The sequence below is a fragment of the Chelonoidis abingdonii genome, chromosome 8 (genome assembly GCF_003597395.2).
Source record: "Chelonoidis abingdonii isolate Lonesome George chromosome 8, CheloAbing_2.0, whole genome shotgun sequence".
Lineage (NCBI taxonomy): Eukaryota > Metazoa > Chordata > Testudines > Testudinidae > Chelonoidis > Chelonoidis abingdonii.
In genome coordinates, this window is record NC_133776.1 from 8,127,799 (window position 1) to 8,138,104 (window position 10,306).

The window sequence follows — 10,306 nt, forward strand, 5'->3', positions numbered from 1 at the left end:
ACCTTTCCCGGCCCTTTCCTGTCCCTCTGTGTCTTCCCCGACCCCCGTTCCTCCTCCGGCCCTTTCCTCCCCCTTCTGTATCCCGCTACCCCCACCCCGGTCCTTTCCTGCCTCTCTGTGTTCCCTCCCCACCACGTACCTTTCCCGACGCTTTCCTGCCCCTCTGTGCCTCCCCCGGCCCTTTCCGCCTCCCTGTGTACCTACCCCAGCCGTTTCCTGCCCAGTCTGTGTCTTCCCTGCCCCCCTTACCTTTCCCTGCCCCCCTTACCTTTCCCTGCCCTTTCCTTCCCCACTGTGCCTCCCCACTCTGTGTCTCCCCCACGGCCTTTTCCTCCCCCGGTGTACCTCCCCCAGCCGTTTCCTGCGCCCTCTGTCCTCCTCACCCCTCCGGTCCCTTTCCTCCTTCCTGTGTGCCTCCCCCGGCCCTTTCGTGCCCTTCTGTGTCTCCCCCTCGTACCTTTCCCGGACTTTTCCTGCCCCTCTGTGTCTCCCCGATCCCCTCCTGCCTCCCCTGTCCCTCCCCCCCCGTGCCTCTCCCTTCCCTTTCCTGCCCCCTTTGTGTTCCCCCTGACCCATTCCTTCCCTACTATGTCTTCCTGCCTCCCCAAGCCCATTCCTGCTCCCACTGTGTTTTCCCCATCCTCCCATGGCTCCCCCCACCCTTTGTGTCTTCCCCCAGCCCTGCCCCAGTTTTTGTCTGTCTCCTCCCCCATGGTTGATCTTTCTTTCCTGACAACAGGGCCTGTATTTAAACACCTGCCCCCCCTCCCATTCCTTTTCTGCACCAACTTCCTGGCCTCTGACCCAACCCCCACGTCCTAGGCACAACTCCTCCACTAGCTTTCATCTTCCCCTGGAGCCTGTTAGTGACATCCTTAAAAGCAACCCCTAGCCATCCTCCTAAGTGGTTCCTGGTGCTGCTTAGGGTTGCAGATTACCTTCCATTAAAACCCCTGCTCTCAGACTGAGGGGGTGGGGTGAAACACCTGCTGCTGGCCTGAAATTCTCCCTGCTTGGTCTCTGCTGCAAGGTGAGGTTGTGTGTGTGTCTCTCTCCCTCTCTCTGTGTGTTAATATCTGTGGTGACTGCTTCACCCAGCCAGCATTAGCATCAGTTTAGCTAGTGCCAAGGCTGTGAATGGTGATGAATCAACTGCAGCAGTGATGTGAAGGCCCATGTGCTGCTCTTTAACACACACACATGGCCAAATGCAAGTGGTGAGGGGTATTGGCCGGGGACTCAGAGGCCTGACTGGAGGCCAGCTGGGTTCTGATGGGGTCAGTCAAAGAAGGCTGCCTTCAAGAGGTGCCTTGCCAAATGCTTCCAGATCATGGAACTGGCATGCTGTGTCTACAGTTGTTTTGCAAGTCCTCAGAGGTTCAAGCCTGAAGGCTAAGGCCTTGCCCATCCTGGGTCCATTGGTTCTGGTTAGATTGTATGGCGCCAGTGGAATATGGAGCATGGGCTGGTGCAGCTTATCCTGTGAGCATGAGTCACTTCCCAGAGATCCTTGCACAGAAAGGACCCTCTGCACTAGGCACTATGCAGAGAGAGAAAGGGCTAGTTCTCTGCAATACCATCTCCCTTCTCCATCTCTTAGGGTCAATACTGGGGAGAGGGGATAGAGACTGGATGGGCTAGGGCAGCAGTTCCCAGACATGTTCCTGGCATGACCCCATTTATGTCATGTGTATTGCTTCCCATGACCCCGGACGGCCTGAAGGACACCATTTAAAAATGGCAGCTTCCATGCAGCATGCCCTCACATGCACTGTAGGTGCAAGGTCACGCTGCATGGAGGAGGCCATTTTGCTTTAAAAAATGGCCTCCTCCTCACAGTGTGACGTCACACGTATACTGTGAATGTGAGATCATGCTGCATGGAGGGCACCCTTTTGTAGAGCATCATATCATTCTCCAGCTGGTATGACATGACACACATGGTGAGGTCCCGCTGTGTGGAGGAGGGCATTTTGTAAAATGGCCTCCTCCACACCCTCGGCATTGCCACAACCCCACCTGCTGATGGAGTGACCCCACTTGGGGTTGTGACCCCCAGTTTGGGAATCACTAGATTATGGGAAGGAGTGGGCAGGCTGGGGGAGGGGGAGATACACCTCCTCTCCCTTAGTCTTTGAGAAACCATCTGTTGGCAATTGCAACAAGAAATGGCTGCTCAGAAACGTGTCTATTCTCTGAGGTCAACACAACTAGTCTGTTGACCGTGCCGTGTACAGGGGCACTGATGGAATGATGATGTGCCTTCGAGAGATGGGAATCTATCCTCCACAGAAGCCAGGGGATCTGGGTTACACCAATATCAGTCAGATGTAGCTCCATTGAACGCAGTACAAAAACCAGTGTAAATGAGAGGAGAATCATGCCCTGGGTAGGCTGGAGCTTTATAGTGAGGAAATGAGGGTCATCCAGACCCTACAGGCATAGGCTACAAAACCCTGTGTATAAGAGCATGGCAAACCAGGCTGAGATATGTACACACAAGTAGTTCTGGGAGTACAGAGTGAGTCTAGTCTGTAATGACTGAGGTATAACATATGGGACGGAGTCCATCAGAGGAGAGCTTTCCTCAAGGGTGAAATGCATTCCCCTGGCAGAATGCCAAGGGTTGGTGCATCAGGTAAGTCCCTGTGTAACCCTTTAACATGAAGTTTAAGTGGTTCGTAAGGCCCTGGCCATGGGTGAGTCCTCTGGGTTGAATTTCACCCTTCGAGAACTCTGATACAGGCAGGTCAGAGCTGCGGGAGGGGGCTGTGGGGAGGAGGGTGGAGTTATGCAAGAGCACTAGGAATGGGGTATCAGACAAGAGAAGGGAAGAGAACAGCAAATAATTCACCAATCCATAATTGATCACTTGGGCTGTGTGATTGGAAAGCCTCTCATACATGGTGTTCCTGCTCCCTGCCTGGATGGCTGAAACTATCGTAAGCAGGAGAAAGGGAATCAAAGAGATTTCACGGTAGCAGCAGGAGTGTTTCCTGTGTGAAGAGAGTCACATAAGGGCAGAAGGGGCCCACCAGAGCATCAAGTTTGACCACAGACCACTAGACACCACCCAGGCACCCCTACACCCAGCCCAACAATCAGAATTAGACCAAAGTGTTACTGCCCACAGGAGAGTAAACTGTGTGTGCCATGGGCATCTCATGTTTGATTTCAAGGGAAGAACCACTATTGGCAGAATTCGCCCCAACTCTTTCTATTCCTAGGGCACCTTTCTCCATAGCACATGACCCGTCTGCCACAGGCCAGCACACACAGTGTAATGGCAGGCCCATGTCTCTGCAAACTCCTCCTGCCTTTGGCATTAAATGCGGGTTTCATATTCAAGATAGCAGGGGCAGCTCTAGCCATTTTGTCGCCCCAAGCACGGCAGCATGCCGCAGGGGGCGCTCTGCCGGTCTCCGGTCCCGCTGCTCCGGTGGACCTCCTGCAGGCGTGCCTGTGGAGGGTCCGCTGGTCCTGAGGTTCCACCGAAGCCGCGGGACCAGCAGACCCTCCGCAGGCATGGCCTGCGGGAGGTCCACCAGAGCCGCGGGACCAGCGGACCCTCCGCAGGCAAACTGCCGGAGGCAACCTGCCTGCTGCCCTCCCGGTGACCGGCAGAGTGCCCCCCGCGGCATGCCGCCCCAAGCATGTGCTTGGCTTGTTGGGGCCTGGAGCCGCCCCTGCAAGATGATCCTTTGTCCATATGTCCGTGCTGGTGTTTCTCCTGGACTATGAAGCACACACAGAACTTTCTCTTTCCCAGGGGCTCACAGCTCTTCTTTGCCATGCAAAGGACAACAGGACCTGTCCCTGCAGCACAACTGTAGACAGTTTAGAAGTAAAGCAGCAGAACTATAGAAAACCGAGGATGAGGCTGATCCACATTCAGGAACCCTGCACAAGGGCCTATGAGATACTCAGTGCCATGTGAACTGAGTGCACAGGATCTTGCTTTCGTCCTAAAGGCATGATTTAATGACAGTTACGCTCCTGGGCCTGAAGGTAGAACTGAGGCCTGTGTTTATATCGTCCACCTTTATATAGCAGGTAAAATGCATACAGGGCAGGCCAACATACATAGTCAGACCAGCTGGTGAGGGGGCACCATATACAAGGTTAAATTGGACTCAAGGGGGTCTCCAGAGCGCTTCACACATCTTGGTCGCCCATCACTGGTTCTCGTTACTATACTGGTTGGAAGGGTTTCCAATTTCTTTCCATAGCTTCCCAAAGGCCCTGCTAAACAAACCGTACGGGCCTGTGAGATGCGATGCCAGCGTGCTGATGTTGAGGTGAAACGGTGCCTGCGCTGATAAAGAAAGGTGTCCAGTGGAAGGCATAAGCAGAGGGCGATAAGCACTATAGCAGAAGGGATCGTTGTGAATTATGATTGGACCGGTCATCATGATTTCATTCATCCGTCTTTCTTTATATCACAGTCGTCCCCAGAGACTGCGGTCAGGATCGGGGCCCCATTGTGCTGGGTGCGGCATAAACCCAGGGGAAGATATGTCCCTGCCACAAAGAATTTACAGATCTTTAATAGAAGATCAGTCACAACAAGGAAGTGCGACAAACAGGATGGAGGCCAAGGGCACCCGTGATAAGATCACATGGGCACAGATTATTGTTACAGCTGCTCTGAACTGGCTGAATCAACCTCATGTGAGCATTTATAATGCTGCAGGAGCACCTGTAAAAGTAGGCAGCAGCCCATTGCCCACGCTGAGATCTGTCCTGCTTTCCAAGCCCACAAGGGCTAATGCGGCAGCATATGTACGCACGCGCAGGGACGTGGTGGCACATGCAACCCCACGCAGACACCCTGCCTGGGCACACACACATGCACATAGGCACAGTCATTCATACACACATGTGGGGAGGAGTGTGCGGTGGGAGGGAATAGTTTGTGGGGATGAGGGGAGAGGGCTGGGGGAAGAGAGTGAGAGTTGTAGACCTAAGGGCCATTCAGTTGGCTAATGAGGAGTCCCATCCATATAGAAAGAGACTAGATCAGACCAATGATCCATCTAGTCCAATATCTGGTCTCTGACAGTGCCTAGCCCCAGATGCTCCAGAGGAAGGTCTGAGAAACTCCTAGTGATCAGTTATGTTTTAGCCTGCCCACAGGGGAAGTTTCTTCCTATCCCCCATCACTTAGTGGTTGGTTTATGTCCCCACACAGGAGGGTTGATATCCCTTCTTTAAAAATATCCCATCAGTGTTCTCATGATCTATAAAAATGTCTGATCCATTTTTGACTTCTACTAAGCTCTTGGCCTCAATGATATCCAGTGGCAGTGAGTTCCACAGGTTAATGTGTAATTAAATACTTCCTTTAGTCAGCTTTCAATTGGTTGCCTTTCAGCTTCACTGACCATCCTCTTGCCCGTATATTGGCAGATGAGGTGAGCAGGAGAGCTTGACTTACCTTCCCGTCTCTCTGTCATGTCCCCTCTTATCAATCTCCTCCTGAAATGAAACAGTTCCAATTTTTTCAATCTATCCTCTTATAGAAGCTTTTCCAGGCTTCTAATCATTCCGTTTCCTGTCTGTGCCCCTCATCTATATGACCAGAACAATAATTCAGAGGAGGCTGACAAAAGCACTAGGATATTTTCCATACTACCTGCTATCCAATCCCCTATGCACCCTGGCATTGCGCTTGCTTTCTCTGAGTACCCCCAAGACTATTAAAAGGTCAGACTCTGTTAGCTGGGGTCTCCTCTCTTTATAGGAAGACACCTGTGAGTGGGGAATTTCTATCATGTTTTCTCCCACATCTTCATTCCCCCTCCCATTTTATTCATAATTTTAAGAATAAAAATAATTAAAACCAAAAGCTTTTTTTGCAGTTACATCTGGGCCTTGCTTTGTGAGACGGCTGCCTGGGAATAAACAGCAGAAAGACTTGGGATGAGGGCTGTTTTTTTTTTCCTCATAAATGGATAATAACAGGTTGTCTTTGGGAAATCTTTTGTGCTCCATCAACTACTGGAACCACGATTGCCGCAAAACAGTGAATGAGGCAGCACGCATTGGGCGAGGGCTTTCTGATGACGTCAAGAAAACTCCTGAATTCAGCTTCCATGGTTATCATGACATCAGAACCTGCCAGGTATGTAGCCTTATATGGCAGCTCTGAGGTCACTATGAATCTGTGTGTGTGTGTGTGTGTGTGTGTGTGCACATGCATATGTCAGTGTACACACTCAGCCAGACACGTCACTTTCACGACACCTTCTTTCGCCAAAGTACATTACGTCTGATACATACCAATGTTTTACAAGTGAAAAAACAGGCAACATTTTCCACTCTATTCCAATTCTGAACCGATCCAAGTGATCACCGCTACCGACTGGCATGGACCATGGAAGGCCTATGGGCTGTCTTAAACAGGAAGTCAGACTAGATGATCCCAGTGGTCCCTAATGGTTTTATAATCTGAGTCTCGGGATTGTGCACAGCCTCCTAGATCTGTTACCTGTTCTCCTTCCTTCTCCTAACTCAGCTGGCATTTGCATCCTATGCATCTGGCCCAATGTGTCTTTTTTAGATCGTAAGCTCTCTGGGGATGTTCTCTTTGTACATCACCTAGCACAACGGGGCCCTAGTCCATGATAGGGGCTCCTATGTGTCACAATCATACAAATAATAATAACGATCAATATAATTAACATAAAGTGTTTGTACAGCCCCGAGAACAATAAAGCCCAACCTGGCTCTGACCTTTAGGTGCTACCTGTGGCAGGTTCACTCCCCGCCACGCTGGGTCCACAAGCCATCTACAATGGGGTATTTCCCTGTGACAAACATGTTCATCAAGATGAAATCCAGTCCGGAAACATCCAAGAATGAAAAGCTGCGGAGACCATCGCCAGCTCCTGAGATCTCGGGGATTCTTTATTGCAGCTGGCCGACTGGCAGCCCCCACCCAGAACTGTGCTCAGTGAACAGACTGAAAGCTGGATGGAATTCAGAGAGGAAAAATCTTCTTTATCAAAAACAGTCATCAGCTATCAAAAGGGGCTGGTGAGAAGACTCAGGCAGGGAGCTGCAAGTTATCAGCTGAACAGTATATGTGTGAGGAAGAGAGAGAGAGGCGAGGGAAGGAAATATGCAAATCTCTGGTACTTCTGGGCTAAAGACCATGGATCTGTAGACTATGTATTACCCAGAGTACAGTAAGGAAGTGGTTGGTCTCAGTGCAGTGAACAGACAGCGAGGGAAGGGAAATGGTATTTTCTGTGCTGTCAAGTTGACCTTCCGTGCGGCATTGGCAGGCAAAGTGCATTCCCATAAGCAAGTGGCAGGTGCAGGGTGCAGGCCTGGCTCAGGGAATGCTGAGCTCTGCTGACTGTGAGAATGCAGACATGTAGGAACTGCACCTCAAGGGCTCAGCACCTTCCATTGCATCACTGTTGGCTGGAGTCTCCAAACAGCTGGGCACCCAGCTTGCTGAGCCCTCTGAAAATCTGGCCTGTGATGGCTGTGGAACAGCAGCAGAAATGAAGTCAGGTATTTGCCCAAATGGTTGTACAGCTGCGCTTAAATATGGAGTTTGGAGGGCATGGAGGAGACTTCACATGGAAGCCTGAGAATTTGGAGAGCTGTAACCCAGAGAGGGCTGTGAGGCTACTTTCCTTCATTGTGCTGCTGTCTTTGTTACAACACGAGTTTTAGAGTGTCACCAACTCCCATGATTTTGTTGTGAGTTTTGCAATCTATGGTGTTTGTCTAAAAGCCCCAGCTCCAGGAGTCATGGGAACTTCAGCTTTGCCTCTAGTCCTTCTGGTTGCAGAGAAAAGCTGGAAGACATGATCCTGAAAGGCTCAACTAGATGGGAAATATAAAGACCATACACTCATTATTACTTTTAAATCTCATGATTTATAAGCCAATCTCATGACATTGTTTCAAATGCTTGGGGTTGATGATGCTGGCTCTGGTACAAAAGCTTCCACTACAGCTGACTTGAGCTCCTGGCTATTCAGAGAAGCTGCAGGTGGTGGTGGGGAGGTTGGCACTTTGCCAGGAGAGATAGCTGACTCTCCTGCCTTCCTTCTTGTGTAACCCAGAACGTGTCACTCCCATTGTGATGTTGTTCCCCATAACAGTTTCCTCCTATAAACATAGCCAAGTGGTTAAAGTGTTTGTCTAAGCTGGGTAAAATGGAAGCGCTTGGTATTTCTACACCTGTCTCTTTAAATCTGGGCCCTGGGGCGAAGGTCAGCCCAGCTCTGGAGATCAGGAAGTGCTTGGAGTCCCTGACACACTGAGCTACTAGGAACATGCAGGTACAGTAGCATTTTGCTGTGACAGTCTTACTGTGGTGATGATCTGTAGCGGTGGATTAGTCATCTGATGCATCAGTCAGTGGCAAGTGACGAAGCTGGCCTGTGCGGAGCACTGACTGTTTGTTTGTTCCTCTCGCCTGAAAGCTGCAGCCCACACTTGCAAAGTACAGCGCCTGTTTGCAAAGAAGCAACGTTGTGCGTGAGCCCAGTGCCCTGAGAAGGGGTCATGGCCCACAGAAAATCCAAAAGCCGTGTAAAGAATTTGTCTGCTGTTTAGCACTGAACTCCTAGTAGATTGAGGGAGTGTCTTGTGATCATTAAACACGGATTATAGGCCTGTATAAACAGGATCGCTCTGGATAATGCAGCTGGGATTGGGGTGTTATTAGGGACATGATATTTGCCCTGTTAACTTTTTTTTTTGGTGCGGCAACAGCTCCAGAATGGGTTTGCTGGGGCAAAGAAGAGCTTTGCTGGAAGGATTTGAGCAACCTGTATCCTTTCCAGAGCCCCCATGGCTGGCTTTGAATTTGCAGATGTGCTGATGAATCATTCCTGCTCTGTGCTCTGGGACTGCAAAGGCCCTACAGCCCCGAATGGATCCCTCTGCTTCTCAGTGGGAGGAAGCTCATGCTGTGCCCTGCTAAAGTGAGCATAGGGGGTCTCAATCTGTGTCCTGGGTCTTCAGCTACCGGGTCCTCCCCATATTGCTCATTGCGAGGAGGGTTTCAGCTAGATTCCTGGGGAGAGGGGTCCTGGTATAGCAAAGGTTGAGAATCACTGAGGTTTAAGCAGCCATGCAGGGTGCACTCCTCAAGGCTCTGGGGCCTGCCTCAGACTGAGTTCAAGCAGGCTCAGCTGATGGGACAGCCTCTTCTGCCCCCACGCCCAGCCCCACATGCAGGCTGTTGCTTAGAACCTTCTATATTGCCTTTGACTAGTATATAGCATACTGAATCTTACTAAGAGAAGTGATTTTTTTACCCAGAGAGCAGCAGAACACATCCCTCCATCCTTGATCAGGGTTATTTTTGTGAGATATTGATCTCCTCTTGTCCAATCCACCCTGCGTGGTGCAGGGCCCTGTCCCCAGGAGGGATGTATGAAACATGCTGAGGTACCAGGTCATTGGGGTCCTGGGTGCAAGAAAGGAGGAGGGTTCTAGGGACAGTTCTCTTTCCACTTCCTTATGGCCCTGGGCTCCAGCTCTGAGTCTGTGTAGGGTGCAAGGCTGAGTGAATAGCTGCATGATAGACTAGAAAGCCAGCCTCACAGCTGTGATTTTTGTTTAAAAAAACTTCCACGTTAGTGGTGAGATTTGGTCTTACACATCACAGGGCCTGTTAATAAGAGAGGAAAGATGGTGCCGTGGGTTCAGTTCCTTGCTCTGTTACAGGCTTCTTGTGTGACCTTGGGCCAGTCATTTAGTCTCTGTGTGTCTTAGTTCCCAGCTGAAAAATGGCAGTAAAGGGGTGTTGTGATGTGTCCCTAGGAAGGTGCTACCCTCATGCAGGATGGAGCAGAGGGAGACTGGGATTCTCACTGGGCCTCTGGATCACCATTCATTTATATCATGATCTTGATGCTTTGGCAGCTTCCCAGCCTCCCCAGTTGTTCTTACCTGCCCAGTGACTAACTTGAGTCTGAGTATGTGGCTGGGAAGGAATCTGTAGCTTCATACATTTAATGTCACACAATGGCTATGGTTTCGTTTAGAAGGTCATTTGTATCATGGGGAGTTCACCAACCAGTGGAATATTGAGTGTGTTTCAGTAGAGGCAGGTTCTGTCCCCCACTCTGGTCCCTGTACACAGCTCCAGTGACACATGGGGACATTAATGTGCTGCCACTGACCAGGGGAGAATTCCCCCAGCAAAGGCATGTGGCCTCCCACTGCTCCCCTGGCAAGCTCTAGCGCAGATGGTGTACCAGGGGAGGGGCTGGCACGGAAGATCAGGGCAGGGGGGGGAAGCCTCAGAGCATATGGCACTGCTGGGATCCTG